Source organism: Lissotriton vulgaris, chromosome 5, assembly GCF_964263255.1.
Source record: "Lissotriton vulgaris chromosome 5, aLisVul1.2, whole genome shotgun sequence".
Lineage (NCBI taxonomy): Eukaryota > Metazoa > Chordata > Amphibia > Caudata > Salamandridae > Lissotriton > Lissotriton vulgaris.
Genome location: NC_141693.1, coordinates 1,547,799,291 through 1,547,821,425, shown reverse-complemented (window position 1 = coordinate 1,547,821,425; position 22,135 = coordinate 1,547,799,291). Strand labels below are relative to the sequence as shown.

General features: G+C 51.0%; 1 protein-coding gene across 1 annotated transcript in view; it reads right to left on the bottom strand.

Moving 5' to 3' along the window:
• The window catches only part of LOC147715124 (granzyme-like protein 1), a 288,780-nt gene that overhangs the window by 112,528 nt on the left and 154,117 nt on the right, over positions 1-22,135 (bottom strand). The window lies entirely within an intron of this gene.

Here is a 22,135-nt window from a genome sequence, read left to right as displayed (position 1 = left end):
AAGCACAGCAAAAAGACGAGCAGCAGAGGACGGGAGAATTACGAAGGAAACAAAATTGACACCACAGCCAAAATGGCTGTAGCTTATGCTAAATAAAATATTACACATTTCCACAGGAGAGCAAGAGCATTCCTGGACCACTGACCAGTCACTAAACTGCTATCTAAAGCAATACATGCTAATTGTGATAAACAGTCTTTTTTGACTTGCAGACTGCTTCTGAAACATCCACAGAGAAAACCTGTTATACACCAAAAACAAAATGGGGAACAAAAAGGACTGATAGACTGCTTGATGCTGTTAAAACTTCCATTTTACAGGGTTGATAAGGGAAAGAATTTAAAGTTTTTGGATGAAGAAGACAGTGTGCAAGGAGTGTTTATTAACACCTTCCAGTTTACCCTACATTATCAATGCCCTGCATACAAGTTACTAGACAGGACGGATAGGAATCTGATGTCTGAACAACAGTGCCCATCAGGGTCCAAATTTGACTATTTTTGGATTATACAGTGCTAGCTAATACAGAAAAATTCTATGAATTTTGTTTCAGAGTAAAATATTCATTTCAATATAAGGGAAATTAAAGCTGACTGAGGGAGACACAAAAACAATATACACTGAGTAGTGTAATAATTGAAAAGGTCACCTTCAGCAATTGCTTCTGCCACAGATTTTCAGATGTAATCTTGTAAAAGCCAAAGTATCAACATAGAACATCAAACATAAGAAACTATGGCACGATTATTAAATGTGTCCAAAAAGTGGGAAACCATGTGCAGAAGCTGAGATAATTTTTAACTTTGACACAACAGATTCCTGCGAACAAAATGTATTAAATGTAAAACAAGTCACTGAAAACAAATTAATTTTAAAAAAGGAATGTCAACGGTCACGGACCACCGGAGAAGACAGACACGCGCAATGGATAATTAGGCACTCTTTTCACCCGCCTCAGCTTAGCGCTTAATATCGCTACTATTTACAATGCTTACAGCTCACCAGACTACATGAATCCATGCCGGTGACTCGCAGGAGCGGAGCCAGCAGGGAGGGAGCCTCGCCATGGCTGAGAGCTGCGGGGCTTCTGTGGCGCCTCCGTGCTGCGCATATTCTCAGGGGCAGAGTCAGCACAAGCTACAGTGAGGCAAACACAGCTTCTCCGGTCTACGAGAGTGGAGAATCGCCTCGCCTCAAACACATCGCTACAATGACCCTCAGCAGGATGGTGAAGGCTGAAGGGGCATGAGCAAAGACTCCATACAGAGTTTTTCACATGTGGAGAAGACGAGCTCGACGTTTACAGAGAAGGCCGGTGAGAACTCTGGTAATACTCCGGACAAAATCTCAAGGTTTACTTTGCGCACCAGAGCTTTTGGCGCTTTGAAGAAACCTATTGGGGTAAGTCACAACGCTAAATCACTTTCTGCTACACCGGGGCCCGGGGCCATTTCTGTCCACACTGTCTCCCCACAAGTGGTAAGAGTAAGAAAAGCTACTAAACTGCCAGGGAAGAGCCCTTGTGGGCGGGAAAAAAATCTCCCCGTTGCAACTAAAAATCATCCCATCTTTAAAAACATACTCCAAGGTCCTGACACATGCAATGGAGTCAGGAGATAGAGAGGACTCTAGGGAAAAAACAACAGGGACCCTTTGGCACATGAACGTATTAACGGAGTTCAAGAGAAGGAGAGCCAACTCCAATAACTCAAATATGCCTGAAAATAGCATTGGAATAGAGGCACAAGGGGGACTAGGGACAGAAACAAGTCACGGCGTGGTAGAGACCCAATTTCAGGTCACAACGCAAAATATGTTCAGTGTCTTGACTCTTTAGGTTGAAAAAGAGAATGGGAAGGAAACACAGCAGGGGAAGTGGTCCCCAACCCATTATCCGAGTCTGTTAAACCCTCTGAGCCTTTTAATACAATCTGAGCGTTTGATGCCATCCCGGTCCAACATTGCAACATCAGTGGCCCCATTGGCTTCTATCCTTCTAGATAAGTTGATTCAAAACCAAGCCAATATTCAAGCCTCCTGCCCGCTGCTTGCGCAAACGCTGGATGACGTGGTTGCACGGATTGGGCAACTAGAGGAGGAAGTCTGCTTGATGCGAAAGGATATATCCAAAATACTAAAGGCATTGAGGCACTGGCTAAAGAGAACTCCAGCCTTAGGGAGGATCTGGAAAGAATAGAGAATCACTCTCGAAGGAATATTCTCAGAATTCTAAAAATTCCAAAAGCAGAGAAGTGGTCAAATCTTGAAGCATTAGTGATTAAATTGCTAAAGGAAACATATTTGAAGGACAGACCAGCCATCAATCTCGACCTGGAAATACAACATAGAGACCCATTCAAGAGGAATCCACAGCGGCAGAAGTCAAAGAAAATCTTGGTAAATTTTCTATCCTATGTGGTCAAAGAAACCATCCTGCTAGCAGCATTATGAAATGGCCCATACACAACCCAGAACCTTACGTTTACCATCAGATCGGATGTATGTCACGTAACCGACCAGAAACAATGTGAACTGGGGAAAAGATTGGGGGAACTAAATACTCTGGGTGCTAAGACTCAACTAAAATTCCCAGCCATGCTTTGTGTTATGTGGAATAACCAAATGTGCAATATACGATCAACAGAAGAGGCAGACAGCTTGATAGACAGCATCAGGAAAGGTGGCGGCTAATGAGAAACAAGTCTATAGTGTAGTCTAAGGCAGTGTTATAGATAGTGTTAAAAAATCACTACATATAAACTCATGAAAAAAAATAAAAAAAAAAATCAATAAATAAATTAGGATATAGACATATAGGCATATATACTGGGCGGGGATGAGGGGAGAGACGAGAGAGTAGTCTGGTTATATCCTTTGATACTTTTTATTACCCCTCTTTCTCTCCGGCAGTCCCAAACAGGCTGTATGCCGGATAGTTTTGGGAGGGTTCCTATGGGAGGGATAATGGGGGGTTGGGGACGAGGTAGGGCACTGGGTGGGGAGCAGAGGGAGAAAATTAAAAAAAAGCAGTCCTCATCTCACATTTCATCAGGATCCTTTCTTAAAATAGCGAAACAGTGGCCCTTTGATCCAAGGAAGCTGGTGTACCTCAGGAAGAATGGCTGGAAAAGATAATAATTTAGAAATTGTAACCTGGAATATCAAAGGCCTTAGATCAAAAAATAGACAGAGACTGGTAGTGAGATATCTGGAAGAATCCAAAGCCCATCTAGTTATTATTCAAGAGACCCACGGCGAGAGAGAGCAGAGGACTATACTTAAAACAAAGTTGGATAGGGAGTTATGCTGCCTCTGATCAATCTGAATACTCAAAGGGAGTTGCAATAATAATCAGGAAAGGGTCAGGAGTTGAGATAATCTCATCTAAAACTGATAATTGTATATATGTAGGGATTCCGAATTTGTCTGTGTGAGTTTTTACGGTCCAAATGTTGATGACTCCAAGTACATAGTAGATCTGCAACTCACGTTAGCTGGGGCCATAAGCCCTCTAATAGTGTGGGATGATTTTAATAACCTCTTAGATCCAATGTTAGATAGGTCTACAAGTAGGAGAGGGGCCAAAGTCCAAGGGACAAATACAAGACAAACCTTTAAACATATGATATTTAAACTAGGATTGGTTGACTCGTGGAGATATTCAATGCAAGATATGAGAGGCTATACCTTTCATAGTAAAAAATATCATAATTTCTCACGATTGGATGAGTGAGCGGGAAAGCTAAAAGAGGTTCTGATATTTTCAAGACACATCTCTGATCATGCCATGGTTGCTATTTCCTTGAAGGAAGTTAATATAAGGAACAATACGAGATGGACATTGAAAAGATCCATTTTGTTAGATCTAGATGTGACCACCCGCTTGAAAATAGCGACCTTAGAGTTTTCCCAGTTTAATGCCCATTTAGCTCCAATTGGTGTCATTTGGGACACGTTTAAAGCCTATCAAAGTCAGGTCTCTTTCAAGAATAAGGTGGAAAGGGCTGAGTTAAATAAGTTGAAGGAAGAGATAGAGGCGCTAGAAAGAAGTGCACAGCAAGATATTCATTACGTACAATATAGGGAGGGGACTCTGAAAAAGTTGAAGGAAGCCAGATTGAACTACTAGATCAAATTAGACACAAAATGTAGGGAAAGGTGGGCCACTGGGCGCATGCAAGGTTTTGAGTACGGCGAAAAAGCTGGAGCACTTCTAGCTTGGAAGTCGAGAGCTGAGAGGGTGTGAAATCAAATTGGGGAGCTAGTCATTAACCCAGAGTGGGATAGCAGGAACAAAAAAAGAGTAAATACAGGAAAGTCTGATCTCGCTTTTCTTAGAGTTATATGCTGAATCAGAGAGACCAGACGAAGAAGTTGTGAAACACTGGCTAAAAGACATAGGTCTCCTGGCCCTTACGATAGAAGGCAGAAAAGAGCTAGATGCCCCCATTACAGAGGAAGAAATAGGAGAACAGCTTCAACACATGAAGAGTGGGAAAGCGGCAAGCCCAGACTCCATTCCAGCTGAGGTCTAGAAGTTGATAATCAATGAGTTTCTGTCGGAAATGAAAGTTCTTTTTAATTCTGTCTATAAGGAGGGAGGGGTTAACCTGATTTCTTGGAGAGAAGCTACAATTACCCTGATTTTAAAACCAGTTAAGGACCCAAAGAGAGCTGATTCATATCGGCCAATCTCCCTACTGAATGTAGACCATAAGATATATACGGGCATTTTGGCCGGGAGATTGGCCAAGGTAGCACCCCGGCTGAGCCATATAGACCAGAAAGGGTTTGTTCCGAAGAGACAAATACAAGAACTCACAGCTGTCACTGATTGGAACAATATACCTAGCAGTTACCCGTTCTATCCTGTTGTCGGTGATCAATATAGACACCGTGAAAGGCTTTCGTTCGTGTTAGCTGGGCTTTTCCCTGGGTCGTTTTAGATATAATGGGCTTTAGTAAGGATTTTATTGGCACATTGCAAAAACTATATGACCTCCTTAAGGCCAAAATTCTTCTAAATGGCTCCCTAACTAGGAGTTTTGATATCCACAGAGGGACCAGGCAGGGATTTCCTTTGTCCTCCCTCCTCTTCGATTTATATATCAAACCCCTGGCACACATTTTAAGAACAGATGATAGGATTATCCCCATACACCAGCTTCCTTCATGCAGTAAAATTGCATTAGATGCGGATGATCTCATAATCTATACTTCTGATCCGGGTCAGACATTAATAAGGATGGAACAATTGACGACTGAATACGGGATGTGTTCTGGGTATTCAGTAAATCTATCTAAGACAGAAGTAATGTGTTGTAATAAGGAAGATTGGGGAGGTAGCAGCTGCACGGAGATAAAATATCTGGAGATAGTTATTTCATATAAAATCGATGAGATCCCTTCCCGCAACCTAAGAGAGTGATGAAGGAGGTGGACAGGCAATTAGCTAGGTGGAAGAACTTACCTTTGTCTATTTACGGGAGGGTTAACCTGGTAAAAATGTCTGTCCTCTCGAAATTAACATACCTTTTTAATTGTATACCACTCAGTTTCCCTAAGGATGAAATCAATAAAATACAGGGGAAAATATCGAGTTTAATCTGGGCATCTTGTGGGGTCCGTCTCTCATGGAAAAAACTACGGAGCAGTCTCAAGAAGGGAGGGTTAGCATTGCCAGACAAAAAACTTTACTGTATGGCCTTTCAATTTAAAAACATCTGTATGCTGACAGGGGAGCCCACTATTACAACATGGGGGGCTATATTGGGAGAAATTACCAAAGATGTTGGCCCAGAAGCCTTTTTATACAAATTCAGATCCCACATTAAAAAAAAAAAAAGTCAGAGAAAAGGTTTTGAAATCCGCCCTAAAACTGTGGCTTGCAGTGAGAAGGTCATTAAAGACTGCCTATTTTTCCAGAACTTTCCCCAATCTGGGAATCCCCTGGAATACCAGAGTGCATGAAAGATACCCTGAGTCTATCTCTAAAGCAAGTGGGAATAACAAAATGGGGGATCTATTAAAAACTAAAGGATTGACCCCCTGGGAGGTTCTAAACATTAGGACAGACAACAAGCTATCCAGGTTCAAGTACCTGCAGCTCACCTCATGGTCTTCGACAGTCGCAGAGGAGGTTGGGGGTAATTGGGACTTTGAGTCCTCAATTCAGGCCACTAGCCTGAGGGCCAAAGAAGTGGCAAAATGGTATGGTCATTTTTTGGAGGCAGAAGAAGAGACACTAATGGGCCCCTCCGATATTTGGTTAAATACACTGCAGGAAGGCAACATACAGGGCCAGATGTAGGTAATTCCTATTTACCTACTCTTAAATACCGAATTTTACCGATTCGGTATTTAAGAGTAGTCAAATAGGAAGGGGGCAGATGTAGGTAATTCTCATTTTAGAATTACCGAATCTGTAAGATTCGGTATTTACCGATTCGGTAAATACCGAATCGGTATTTCCTATTGATTCCTATGGGCCTTCAAGCCCATAGGAATCAATGGGAATTACCGATTCGGTATTTACCGAATCAGTAAATACCGAATCCTGCAAGGGTGCAGGGGGTGTCACTTTGACACCCTCTAGCACCCCAATTACATGCTTGTGTGCCATGTGGCACACAGACATCCCCTAAGGGCATGTCTGTGTGTCACATGGCACAGGTGTGCATGCACAGATGTGCATGCACACCTGAATTCGGTATTTTACCACACAATAGGATTGTGTGGTAAAATACCGACTCTTAAGGGCCTGTGGCACTGAAAACTGTGCCACCTACATTTGGAATTACAGAATCGGTATATTTACCGATTCGGTAAATTACCGAATCGGTAATTTTACCGAATCTGTAAATATACCAATTCTGTAATTTTCAGCCCCCTACATGTCAAAAGCCAAATACCGGTCGGTAACGGCCGAAATCGGCCGTTACCGACCGGTATTTGGGCTCCTACATCTGGCCCACAATCTTTAGGGATCGACTCTTCGAAGTTTCTTTACGCCTTAGTCACCCCTGCTAATTTTAAACGTCATCATTTTTTGTCATCCACAGATTGTATTGGACTCCGCAAAGATTGCCCAAGTTTGTGCAACGTCAGGTTCCCTGCTGTAAGAGGTGTGGTCTCTTAAGGGCTAATGATGTCCATTTCATTTTTACATGCCCAGAGATTAATGAATTCTCGAAGAAGGTGGAAGCTACCGTAGAAGCCATATTTGCAAAGAACATAGTTGTGTCTGAAACACTGGTACTTCTAGGGGTGGACAGCATCTCACAACACGCCTTAAGTAGAAAGCAAAGGGATTTACTCTTCTATTTTCTGCTCCTGGCCAGGCGTGAGATCTGTAAACGTGGGTTGGACCCCCTCTCCCATTATCCTCCAGCCTGGTTAAGCGCAGTTAAGTGGACTTGCAACATTGACATCAAGTGCAACCCACACAGGGCAGAGGAGCTTTGGGGTGACTATTTGAGGATGTTAGGGTAGGGCTCCAATATAATGCGTATGATTAGAAATATATATTGCTTCCTGATCCAATGATTACAACAGGCCATGGTCTTTGGTAGAGGTGGTTTTTTCTGCCACTCCTATTAAAAGACCTGGGTCGTGAAGACCAAAGTCTGAATCTGCTTGGACCACAGACGGGTTGAGGGTGTTCGCATACAGCCCAGAGTGCAGTAGCCATGGTAAAATGAGGACAAAAAAAATGAAGGCCAATTATCTCATTATAAAGCCCTCTCATAAAGATCTACATTTTCTAAGTGATGTTAAATACTTATTATATTGTGTAGAAATCTGGAATTTGCTCAGCCATATAAGTTAATAAACTACTGATATAACTAAACATGGGTGGTGATGCTAATGGGATCAGGGTACGTGTAGAGATGCTTATTAGGATATATGAAGAGAAGTAAAAGCAAAAACGTATCACTTAGAAAAGAATACTTGAAACAAATACCAAGTCTACAATACTCACATATGTGCTCTATTCACCATTACATGTAGAAAGTCATACTTATCTAGCAACACAGCTACAGAAAATATTTTCATTATGAGGTAATTCCACACTGTTACCTCATCAGAAACTGTGGCAAAGAAAGGGATTTAAATCTATCGCCCTTATGTAAGTATGGGCTGTCCACAAAAACAATCTTGTTCATTTTCTACATTTAGGGGTCGATTAGGATCGCGGACGGAAACGTGCTCCGTCCGCCGTGGAAGGTGGCAAGATACTCCGGACCTGGCCGCGGAAAATCCGCATTAGCGATTAGGATCAAATGTGACCGAAACGCCGACCGCGGCGGGCGGAGCACAACAATCCCCGTCCGCGGCGGTCGAAGTACACCTGAGTCCGCGGCATGCGGACGGAACCTACAAAACACCGACCGCCGCGTACGCACATGACACGGAGAACAACAACCTCCCCCGCGATACCTGCGAAATTTCCGGGTCCGCAATTAGGATAACTCCGTAAGCACCCCGGTAGCCACCGCGATCCACGTCCGCGGCGGTAGCAATGCTATGAGAAACGGGGCACCAGAGCGGAAGTCCAACATCCCTACAGTCAAACCAATGGCATACATACCGACCAAATCCATCACCAAACACAGCAAAATGGACGACCACCCACCTGACACATCTAAACCAAACACAAGACACAATTACCCACCCCCAAGAACTGCATAGACCACACCTGACAACACACCCACCTATCACCTGACTGCCAATCAACATTCACACAGGGCCAACACACAGACTATAAATTAACTCCCACCCACTCCCGAAATCCTCTGCATCACAGCATAGCTGCCAGCAGGAGACAACACTTGACTTGACTTGACCAACAGCAAACTATTTAATTCATACACATAACCCACACCCAAACACACCCTGCACACAAACACCCACCACACCATACCCAAACACCACACACCAGCACCTCCGAACTCCACACAAACTCACACCCCGAGCACCATGGCACCCAAGAAGAATCCAAAATTCTCCGACACCGAGCTCAGGGTAATGGTGGATGAGATCATTCGTGTGGAACCCCACATATTCGGATCCCTCGTGCAGCAGAAGAACAGTCTGTGGGACCGTATCGTCACCAGGGTCAATGCCTCCGGGAGCGTCCCGAGGACCAAGGCTGACATCCAGAGGCGGTGGCACGACCTAAAGACCCGGGTGAAGTCCATTAGAGCCAGGAACTTCCTCCGGGCCAACCACACAGGCGGTGGAACCCCCCCGGAGCCCCTACCATACACCGAGTGGGAGGAGAAGGTGCTGGCCATCCTGCACCCGAGACCCTCGATGGACTTCCTGATGGAGAAGAGGCTGGTAAGTACCAACCAACCACCACAAACACAACAACACGGTGTGCCTCACACAACTTTGAAGACACATCCCACATACCCCAGCCTTGCATGCAGTCCACATACTCACCAACCTCTAAAGCACTCCTACAGGCCCCCATGTCCATAGAGAGGGTGGTGGTGTGTGGGTGGGGTGTGTGAGGGGTCACTAGTCCTACTTCCAACAGGCCCCCATGTCCATAGAGAGGGTGGTGGTGGTGGGTGGGGTGTGTGAGGAGTCACTAGTCCTACTTCCAACAGGCCCCCATGTCCATAGAGAGGGTGGTGGTGTGTGGGTGGGGTGTGTGAGGGGTCGGAACTACAACTCCCAACAGGCCCCCATGTCCATAGAGAGGGTGGTGGTGTGTGGGTGGGGTGTGTGAGGGGTCGGAACTACAACTCCCAACAGGCCCCCATGTCCATAGAGAGGGTGGTTGTGTGTGGGTGGGGTGTGTGAGGGGTCACTAGTCCTACTTCCAACAGGCCCCCATGTCCATAGAGAGGGTGGTGGTGTGTGGGTGGGGTGTGTGAGGGGTCACTAGTCCTACTTCCAACAGGCCCCCATGTCCATAGAGAGGGTGGTGGTGGTGGGTGGGGTGTGTGAGGGGTCACTAGTCCTACTTCCAACAGGCCCCCATGTCCATAGAGAGGGTGGTGGTGTGTGGGTGGGGTGTGTGAGGGGTCACTAGTCCTACTTCCAACAGGCCCCCATGTCCATAGAGAGGGTGGTGGTGGTGGGTGGGGTGTGTGAGGGGTCACTAGTCCTACTTCCAACAGGCCCCCATGTCCATAGAGAGGGTGGTGGTGTGTGGGTGGGGTGTGTGAGGGGTCGGAACTACAACTCCCAACAGGCCCCCATGTCCATAGAGAGGGTGGTGGTGTGTGGGTGGGGTGTGTGAGGGGTCACTAGTCCTACTTCCAACAGGCCCCCATGTCCATAGAGAGGGTGGTGGTGGTGGGTGGGGTGTGTGAGGGGTCACTAGTCCTACTTCCAACAGGCCCCCATGTCCATAGAGAGGGTGGTGGTGTGTGGGTGGGGTGTGTGAGGGGTCGGAACTACAACTCCCAACAGGCCCCCATGTCCATAGAGAGGGTGGTGGTGTGTGGGTGGGGTGTGTGAGGGGTCGGAACTACAACTCCCAACAGGCCCCCATGTCCATAGAGAGGGTGGTGGTGTGTGGGTGGGGTGTGTGAGGGGTCACTAGTCCTACTTCCAACAGGCCCCCATGTCCATAGAGAGGGTGGTGGTGTGTGGGTGGGGTGTGTGAGGGGTCACTAGTCCTACTTCCAACAGGCCCCCATGTCCATAGAGAGGGTGGTGGTGGTGGGTGGGGTGTGTGAGGGGTCACTAGTCCTACTTCCAACAGGCCCCCATGTCCATAGAGAGGGTGGTGGTGTGTGGGTGGGGTGTGTGAGGGGTCACTAGTCCTACTTCCAACAGGCCCCCATGTCCATAGAGAGGGTGGTGGTGTGTGGGTGGGGTGTGTGAGGGGTCACTAGTCCTACTTCCAACAGGCCCCCATGTCCATAGAGAGGGTGGTGGTGGTGGGTGGGGTGTGTGAGGGGTCACTAGTCCTACTTCCAACAGGCCCCCATGTCCATAGAGAGGGTGGTGGTGTGTGGGTGGGGTGTGTGAGGGGTCACTAGTCCTACTTCCAACAGGCCCCCATGTCCATAGAGAGGGTGGTGGTGGTGGGTGGGGTGTGTGAGGGGTCACTAGTCCTACTTCCAACAGGCCCCCATGTCCATAGAGAGGGTGGTGGTGTGTGGGTGGGGTGTGTGAGGGGTCGGAACTACAACTCCCAACAGGCCCCCACGTCCATAGAGAGGGTGGTGGTGTGTGGGTGGGGTGTGTGAGGAGTCACTAGTCCTACTTCCAACAGGCCCCCATGTCCATAGAGAGGGCGGTGGTGGTGGGTGGGGTGTGTGCCAATGCCGACTGAATGTCAAACATAAATAAATGTACACGTATAGGCAACATGACTCATCCTCACATTATTGTTTTGCAGGGGATCCTAATCTGACTGCTGCTATTGACACCAGGCCTCCAGCATCCCCAAACTCTGAGCATTCAGGGGACGAATGTCCAGCCACCTCCGGGGCAGAGGATGGTGCCGGATAAAGCAGCCAGCCAGGGACCTCTGGCACGCAGGTCACACCTGCACCTACAACGACAACGGGCTCTGGCATCACGACAACACCGGCCACTCCGACCTGCACAGCTGCCTCCAGCACCACCTCCACCACCACTACTACCACCATTTCTGCCCCTGCCACCCTGCCCAACCCACCGGCCAACGCTGGGGCAGCGCCATCCCAGCCACGCAGGGAGACAGTGAGGCGAAACACCAATGCAAGGGCAGATCCAGCAGGCAGGAGCACGGCGGAAAGAAGGCCTGATGACACAACACTGAATGCTGTGCTACAGTGTCATGAAGCACTAGTTGGTGGAGGCGGGCTATGCACGTAGCCAGGCACATGCAGACCGGGCCCACCAGGACTTTGTGGACAACACCGCCATGTTGGGGGCCATCGAGAGGCAGCTTGGCCAACTCGTAGACATTTTCAGCACCAGGGCATCCGCCAACACCACCACCACCCCCCCCCCCTCTCAAACAACGGCACCGGCCACAACACCACCACCGCCACCTGCGCCCCTGGTGGCGGATGTGGTACCGGATCAGCCTGCGCCCCCAGCTGACTCCGTCCCGACACAAAGACGGAGGGGCCGTCCGAGGTAGGAAGTGGGCGAGAGCAGTGTCGGAGGCCATGCCACACGCTCCAAGAGGAGCCGGCAGTGACTCATTGGAGTACCTGAACCTCCGATCCATCCTGGAAACTATCCGGTCCCACCTGCCACAGGCCTGCTGCACTAGGCACACACCACACTATGTGGTGTCTGCACGGACATCTCATCTTCCATTACCTTGGACTGTCACTCCCCCACCCCTTCACTCCTTTGTAAATATGCACCTACACCTATGCACAATCTGTAAATAAATACCACTTACTCACTCAATGATGTGTTGCCTCCATGTTTATTCACATGATTGCATCAGAAACAGACGTAACCAGGTTCAGGGATCCAACAGGTACAGAATCATGCCGCAAGGGAGTGACCTAGGGAAACATAGAAATCGCAAACAGACGTTAGGAAACAGCATCACACTCATCCCAACTCACTGCAGTGCAACTTACAACAAACCACACACATCACTACACGAATGGATGACACTACACACATCATGGAGAAGTGCATGTACTCATAAATGAAGTCACACACACACATGCATACATCACATTGCAGAACACATAGATGATGCACACCACAATGACACAACACCAGCAAACATACACAGGGCATACACAAGCAGCACAAGAGGAGCACACTCACAATCAAGGGAAGTAGCGTTCAATAAGCTGGCGCCTCTGGTCCACACCTTCCTCCTCACCACTATCCTCATCAGTCGACATGGGTGGGTCGGGAGGGCGAGGAACTTGCTGTTCATCTGGGTCCAAGATCAGTACAATGTTATTTCGCACTGCCAGGTTGTGGAGCATGCAGCAGGCTATCACAATCTTGCATACTTTGCCTGGTGCGTAAGGCAGGGCCCCTCCAGTCTTATCCAGGCACCGAAACCTAGACTTAAGCAGGCCAAATGTTCGTTCCACCACTCGACGTGTCCTACCATGGGCATCGTTGTATCGCATTTCTCCTGCTGTGGTGGGATTGCGAATTGGACTTAGAAGCCAAGGCCTGTTTGGGTAAGCCGAGTCGCCTGTGTATGTGGGAATTAGAGAGAGAGAGAAACATCACTACCTGAACATGTGGCCACACCAAGCCACCCAGATATCACTCCAGTCACCACAGCATACTCACCAACAAGCCAGGCTTGTGCCGGACGCTGATTTGCCATCAGTTGGGGGACAATGCTGCTCCGCATGATGTGGGCGTCATGTGCAGAGCCAAGAAATCTTGCACACACATGTGAGATAATGTTGTCGGCCTGGCACACCACCTGCACGTTAAGGGAGTGGAAGTGCTTCCGATTCCGAAACACCTGCTCACGGTCCCGTGGCGGAATGATAGCAATATGCGTGCCATCAATTGAACCCACAACGTGTGGTATGCGACCCAGTGCATAAAAGTCTGCTTTGACCGCAGCCAACTCTGCCGCCTGTGGAAAATGTATGTAGTCATTCTTGTACAGCATCATGGCTGTCAGTACATCCCTAAGTACCGTGCTGAACATGGCCTGTGACATACCCCCGGCATGTCCTATAGTGTACTGGAATGTGCCTGTTGCAAAGAAATGGAGTGCCGCCATCACCTTTTGGGTGGGTGAAATTGAGCCTGAATAAGTTCTCCGCGGCTGCAGGTGAGGAGACAACTTGTTCACAAGCTCCAGCAATCGACGTCGATCAAGCCTGAATTTCCGGATCACCTCCTCGTCCACCATATCCTCCAGCACAGTGTATGGGCGATGGACATTCTGAGCCCTCCTGTGTGGGAGTAAATGGAATGGTACTCAATCCACATACAACGCATGTCTGTGCAACTCACTCACATGTCACCGCACTCTATCCAACATGTAATAGGCAGTGTACAATTTGCATATGTGTGACACCTCTGATTGTCACAACAACATGGATTGACGTAGCAATGTGCACCCACCAGCTACATGATGTGTTGCAACATGTCCAATGCACTCTGTCTCACCTCAACATCACTGCCAACAAGACATGTGACATGACCCAAACGTGACGGTCATTAGTGGCACACCGATGGGCATGGTATGTAAAAACATGGGATAGAGCATGAAGTGTGTAGTCACGCAATCACGCACACAACCCTCACCATGCAGCTGCAGACAATTAAACAAGGTGCTTCGTCAGCTGACATGCACTCATTGACGCCGCCATGGCGGTGCACTGCTTCCGCTGTTGACGTCTGGCCATACGCGGCCCGCGTTCAACATTCCAATTGTCTGCACGTGCACAGACCGTCACGCTCACACACCGGCAAGTGCACGTGCTAGACACCGGGACGGATGCATCATTTGCAACAAAGTTGTAACAGTGGCGCCACCATGGCGGGGCACGTATTCGGCGGGGGAGGTGGAGGCCAAAACATCCATAAGCTGATGTCCATGCACATGGCAGTTCATGACCCCCCTTACAGTGACATTGCATCAGCCAGCTTACACCGGCCGGCCCAGCTCTACCCACTACCGCCGTGCCAGGCCCAGCCCATGACCGCCGTTGCGGCCGTGCCAACTACCGCCGCTTCAGGCCCCCTCCACTACCGCCGTGCCAGGCCCAGCCCATGACCGCCGTTGCGGCCGTGCCAACTACCGCCGCTTCAGGCCCCCTCCACTACCGCCGAGCCAGGCCCAGCCCATGACCGCCGTTGCGGCCGTGCCAACTACCGCCGCTTCAGGCCCCCTCCACTACCGCCGTGCCAGGCCCAGCCCATGACCGCCGTTGCGGCCGTGCCAACTACCGCCGCTTCAGGCCCCCTCCACTACCGCCGTGCCAGGCCCAGCCCATGACCGCCGTGCCAGGGCACGGCGGTATCGGAGGAGGCCTGAAGCGGCGGTATTTGGCACGGCCGCAACGGCGGTCATGGCCTGGGCCTGGCACGGCGGTAGTGGAGGGGGCCTGAAGCGGCGGTAGTTGGCACGGCCGCAACGGCGGTCATGGGCTGGGCCTGGCACGGCGGTAGTGGGTAGAGCTGGGCCGGCCGGTGTAGGCTGGCTGATGCAATGTCACTGTGAGGGGGGTCATGAACTGCCATGTGCATGGACATCAGCTTATGGATGTTTTGACCTCCACCTCCCCCGCCGAATACGTGCCCCGCCATGGTGGCGCCACTGTTACAACTTTGTTGCAAATGATGCATCCGTCCCGGTGTCTAGCACGTGCACTTGCCGGTGTGTGAGCGTGACGGTCTGTGCACGTGCAGCCAATGGGAGGTGTGGACATGGGCCACGGTTGGCCAATTGCAAGTACCGTATGCTGTTCACCTCAACACCAGGGCCAATCATTGGCCCAATTCCAAACACGCTCTCACGGCGGACCAATGGCTGGCGCCGTATGCCACGGACATGGCCACAGGGCCCTATATATGTGTGATGTGCAAAAGCATACTTTCTACGATGACCACCGACTGCTGCCTGTGACCATCACCTCCACCTGCTGCTGCGGAGCTGACCACCGACTGCTGCCTGTGACCATCACCTCCACCTGCTGCTGCGGAGCTGACCACCGACTGCTGCCTGTGACCATCACCTCCACCTGCTGCTGCGGAGCTGACCACCGACTGCTGCCTGTGACCATCACCTCCACCTGCTGCTGCGGAGCTGACCACCGACTGCTGCCTGTGACCATCACCTCCACCTGCTGCTGCGGAGCTGACCACCGACTGCTGCCTGTGACCATCACCTCCACCTGCTGCTGCGGAGTTGACCACCGACTGCTGCCTGTGACCATCACCTCCACCTGCTGCTGCGGAGCTGACCACCGACTGCTGCCTGTGACCATCACCTCCACCTGCTGCTGCGGAGCTGACCACCGACTGCCGCTCTAGTGCCATACTCCGTGACCTTGCCATGTCGGGAGTCAAAGAGGTCCGGTCTCGTCCCTTCACCGCCGCGGAGCTGGATGTCCTCGTGGACGCTGTGCTACGCAACTACGGACGCCTGTACGGCGCACCCGGACAGGTGGTAAGTGCTGTGGGGGATGAGTTGTGGTGCATGAGGTGTCATATGGCACCTGGGCTCTGGAAACTTGGCGGTGTGATGTGTGACCAACAAAAGAATCGATATGTGCATGGCTGCTGAGAGTAATGTGTTGCTCCTATCTGTGTGACTGGCCAACTGTCCCCTGACTTGCACCCTTTTGTCTCCCATCATGGTAGGTGAAGCTGCACCTTCGCAAGGACGTGTGGAGGAGCATTGCACGTGAAGTACGAGCAGCGGGGGTGTCCAATAGACGACATACACACTGCCACAAACGCTGGGACGACATTTCCAGACTGAGCAAGAATGTAGCGGAAGTGACACTAGGGATGATTCCAAGGACGGCACGTCTGGCCCGACGCTCAATGACCCCTCTCATGCACCGTATCATAGCTGTGACGCATCCTGACCTGTCCGAGCGGTTGCGTGTGGATGAACAGCAACGTGGCGGTAAGCATACTGTCAGTGTATGTTGCTTGTGAGTGCAATGCATGTATGGTTGCCCACACACATTAGGGTCTTCCGTCGTTCGTGAGTCTCGTTCCAATGGCATGTTGGTGACATTGCCACAGTTAACTTTTCACTTGCAGATGCGGCATGTTGAGACGCCACCTGCTAAGCTGTTCAGTTGTCATGCACATGCTGTAGTGCTCCGTCACCCCTTGGCAACACTTGTGTGCTGATGTAGTTCCTCATGCCCAGTGTGCATGCTGTACATGTATTACGGCCAACGCCACTGAATTCCTGTGAGGATGACTGCTTGGGGTGGGCCGTGTGCAGGTTGGGGTATCGATGGACATTGTCATCAGTGGCTTTAGGGATTCCGCAGCAGTACTGTACGTGTGTGTGCCCATTACTTACACCCATTTCCTGTGCATTTCAGCTTTGGCAGAGGGCACTCAGCCACAGACGGCGGAGATTACAGAAGGCAATGCATCCGGATCAGACGTCGCGCACACGCAGACTGACACCGAAGGGGCCAGCGCCGGAGAGGGGGACAGGACCGTCCCGGAGGACTCGCATGTGGAGACAACATCGTCATCATCTTCCGACAGTGTTGGTGAGTCAGCACTGTTGTCACAGACTGGGAGTGGGCAACCAACACCTTCGGTCGGGACACAGCACACAGGGCCCACCCTGCCGCCAACTGCACCATGTACTGTTCGTGCACGCAGGAGTAGGGGGAGCAAAGTGGCGTTCGGTGTCGGCACCGCTGCCCCAGCCTCGGTGACCCAAAATGCACTTTGTGCAGAGGCTGTTGATCTGCTGCGACAGCTGTGTGTGGGCCAGACCAATATGATTAATGCTTTCCAAGACCACGATAGGAAGTTGGGGCAGGTGGTGGCATTCATGGAAGGTATGCATGGTGATCTGGCTGGTGTACACAGGACACTGCAGTCATTGTCTAACAGTGTGTCGTCTGCCATTGCACAGTCGCATGGACTGGGTGGTACTTCTGTTCCACCATCTACAACTCTGGATGTGTCAGGGGGGAGTGAATTTTCTGACCTGGACTCTAATACAGGTTATTGCACTAGAAGCAGCGTCAGCCAGCACGTCAAGGCACGGAGGCCTCAGACCCCATCTCCTAGGTCAGGTAAATCTGTTCACAAGGATAACGTCAGATATAGTGGAGTACACACACGTGAGGCAAAAGAGGGGTTAGGTGTAATGGCTACACATGGTACTACCAGGCCAAGACTCACTCCCGCTTCCATTGACACTACCCTGTACGAGGACAGTGAGAAGACGAATACATCTCTTGAGGGCTCGCATACTCCCAGTGCCAGGGACACTAGGAAGGAAGGAGCCACTCCCAAGGCCAGGGAAAGCAGGAAGGAAGTAGGCACTCCCAAGGGCAGGGAGACTAGGCAGGTAGGAGCCACTCCCAAGGGCAGGGACAGCAGGAAGGATGTAGGCACTCCCAAGGGCAGGGAGGCTACGAAGGAAGGTGCCACTCCCAAGGGCAGGGAAAGCAGGAAGGATGTAGGCACTCCCAAGGGCAGGGAGGCTACGAAGGAAGGTGCCACTCCCAAGGGCAGGGAAAGCAGGAGAGATGTAGGCACTCCCAAGGGCAGGGAGGCTACGAAGGAAGGTGCCACTCCCAAGGGCAGGGAAAGCAGGAAGGATGTAGGCACTCCCAAGGGCAGGGAGGCTGCGAAGGAAGGTGCCACTCCCAAGGGCAGGGAAAGCAGGAAGGATGTAGGCACTCCCAAGGGCAGGGAGACTACGAAGGAAGGAGCCACTCCCAAGGGCAGGGACAAGAATAGTCACAAGACAAACGCACCTAAGAGGAGCACGGACAGTCCCAGGGGCGAGGACACACACGGGCAGAAGGGGTGTCCTGGTGATATGTACACCACAGACGACAAGTCTGCTGCCTGGAAGAGGGCACCATCCAGGGAACAGGGCAAGTCCACAGACTACAGTACGCCAACGGAAATGGAACATCCAAGGCCCAAGGCATCTCCCATGGACAGTGGCGCTGTCAGGGACAGGCATACATCACCCATTGTTGCTCTGAGACAGCTGTTTTCTGGGAAACGGAATACAGAAGACTCCGCAGTGGAGTCACCCCTTACCTCCACTCCCATCATGGCCCGTCAGGGACGGATGCAGGTGGACCCTGTCGTGGCATCCCCCATGACACATGTTGCAGAGGCCACAAGGCAGCCACACAGCAAACGACAAGCAGGCTCCAGCACGTCCCCAGAGACCATTCCCCCCCCAGCACAAGCACCTCCCATGGTGGGTGAAATTGCTTCTCAGTCCGGTCGACTTGTGAGTCCTGTCCTGTCCAGGGTGCAGGCACATGTCCAAAAGAAGCGTAGACACACAGCATTGACACATGCCCAATCCGATGTCGGCCAATTGCAACTATCCCCCGCTCCCAGAGCCACCCTGCCTCCTGGACCATACAGCCCTGTGGCTCATCATTTCAGTGGTCACAGTGGCGCTGGTGCAGTTGACTCGCATGTGTCTGTTAGTGGCAGGGTATCAGTCGAGACCTATCCTGTATCAGGTGCTGGCAGTGTATCTGGGTCTATGGGCCATGTGTCAGTCACTCGGGCTGTGGCTGTGTCTCACACTCCTGTATCAGGTGCTGGCAGTGTATCTGGGTCTATGGGCCATGTGTCAGTCACTACATCTGTGGCTGTGTCTCACACTCCTGTATCAGGTGCTGGCAGTGTATCTGGGTCTATGGGCCATGTGTCAGTCACTCGGGCTGTGGCTGTGTCTCACACTCCTGTATCAGGTGCTGGCTGTGTATCTGGGTCTATGGGCCATGTGTCAGTCACTCGGGCTGTGGCTGTGTCTCACACTCTTGTATCAGGTGCTGGCAGTGTATCTGGGTCTATGGGCCATGTGTCAGTCACTCGGGCTGTGGCTGTGTCTCACACTCCTGTATCAGGTGCTGGCAGTGTATCTGGGTCTATGGGCCATGTGTCAGTCACTCGGTCTGTGGCTGTGTCTCACACTCATGTATCAGGTGCTGGCAGTGTATCTGGGTCTATGGGCCATGTGTCAGTCACTACATCTGTGGCTGTGTCTCACACTCCTGTATCAGGTGCTGGCAGTGTATCTGGGTCTATGGGCCATGTGTCAGTCACTCGGGCTGTGGCTGTGTCTCACACTCCTGTATCAGGTGCTGGCTGTGTATCTGGGTCTATGGGCCATGTGTCAGTCACTCGGGCTGTGGCTGTGTCTCACACTCTTGTATCAGGTGCTGGCAGTGTATCTGGGTCTATGGGCCATGTGTCAGTCACTCGGGCTGTGGCTGTGTCTCACACTCCTGTATCAGGTGCTGGCAGTGTATCTGGGTCTATGGGCCATGTGTCAGTCACTCGGTCTGTGGCTGTGTCTCACACTCATGTATCAGGTGCTGGCAGTGTATCTGGGTCTGTGGCTCACGTGTCAGTCACTACATCTGTGGCTGTGTGTCACACTCCGGTTTCTGGTGCTGTCAGTGTGTCCGATGCGGGTAGTTCACGCAATCCACCTGATAGTGTGCTGTAAGTTGCTGTACTGTGCCCTCTGATGTCCTGCCTCTGATGTACCTGCTCTGGTGTCCACACTGCCCTGTTGCTGTTCTGATACTGATGTACTGCATCTGATGTACCTGCTCTGGTGTCCACACTGCCCTGTTGCTGCCCTGTTGCTATTCTCATACTGATGTACTGCCTCTGATGTACCTGCTCTGGTGTCCACACTGCCCTGTTGCTGCCCTGTTGCTGTTCTGATACTGATGTACTGCCTCTGATGTACCTGCTCTGGTGTCCACACTGCCCTGTTGCTGCCCTGTTGCTGTTCTGATACTGATGTACTGACTCTGATGTACCTGCTCTGGTGTCCACACTGCCCTGTTGCTATTCTCATACTGATGTACTGCCTCTGATGTACCTGCTCTGGTGTCCACACTGCCCTGTTGCTGTTCTGATACTGATGTACTGCCTCTGATGTACCTGCTCTGGTGTCCACACTGCCCTGTTGCTGCCCTGTTGCTGTTCTGATACTGATGTACTGCCTCTGATGTACCTGCTCTGGTGTCCACACTGCCCTGTTGCTATTCTCATACTGATGTACTGACTCTGATGTACCTGCTCTGGTGTCCACACTGCCCTGTTGCTGCCCTGTTGCTATTCTCATACTGATGTACTGCCTCTGATGTACCTGCTCTGGTGTCCACACTGCCCTGTTGCTGCCCTGTTGCTGTTCTGATACTGATGTACTGCATGTGATGTACCTGCTCTGGTGTCCACACTGCCCTGTTGCTATTCTCATACTGATGTACTGACTCTGATGTACCTGCTGTGGTGTCCACACTGCCCTGTTGCTGCCCTGTTGCTGTTCTGATACTGATGTACTGCCTCTGATGTACCTGCTCTGGTGTCCACACTGCCCTGTTGCTGTTCTGATACTGATGTACTGCATCTGATGTACCTGCTCTGGTGTCCACACTGCCCTGTTGCTATTCTCATACTGATGTACTGCCTCTGATGTACCTGCTCTGGTGTCCACACTGCCCTGTTGCTGCCCTGTTGCTGTTCTGGAACTGCATTGTGCCCTCTCATGTGCTGCCTCTGATGGACGTTTTCAGTGCAAAGGACTGTTGGAGCACTTGGCCCCTCTCATGTACTGGCTCTGATGTACCTGCTCTGGTGTCCACACTGCCCTGTTGCTGCCCTGTTGCTGTTCTGATACTGATGTACTGCCTCTGATGTACCTGCTCTGGTGTCCACACTGCCCTGTTGCTATTCTCATACTGATGTACTGACTCTGATGTACCTGCTCTGGTGTCCACACTGCCCTGTTGCTGCCCTGTTGCTATTCTCATACTGATGTACTGCCTCTGATGTACCTGCTCTGGTGTCCACACTGCCCTGTTGCTGTTCTGATACTGATGTACTGCATCTGATGTACCTGCTCTGGTGTCCACACTGCCCTGTTGCTATTCTCATACTGATGTACTGCATCTGATGTTCCTGCTCTGGTGTCCACTATGGCCATGCTCCATCCTAGACTGTGACTTTGCTCCGAATCGGCGTAAATAAAATTGGGATTAATGTGTCGTGCTTTGTCAGAGTCATTCTTGCGTGTGTGATGCTGGTGTGGATTGGTATTTTCTTGGGGGCGGTGGGTTCTGCTACGTGTCACTCTCCCCTACCTGGGTCAGGGCCCTTGGAGGCGTTGCCGTACACAGGCATATGTGCATTTCGGGACATGTCACTCCCCCCTTCCTACGTCACCGCCCTTGCCGGTACTCCTCTCCAGACAGCGAATGCTTTGTTGCCTACCTGCGTCGTCGTCGATGGTGGGCCAAGACGAGGACGTACTGGATCGCGTAGAGTATCGGGTATGCCTGTAGTGCAGGATCCATGTCGGCGTGCGGCTCGTGGTGGGTATGGTCGCTGTGGAGCATCCGCCGTGTTCAGGCAGGTTGTTTTTCCGCCGCGCTTTTATGTGTGTTTTCCGCCATCTTGATTTGGAGGACGGGCCTAGTCGTCAGTCCGTACGGCGGAGTCTCTGGAAAGGTTACGT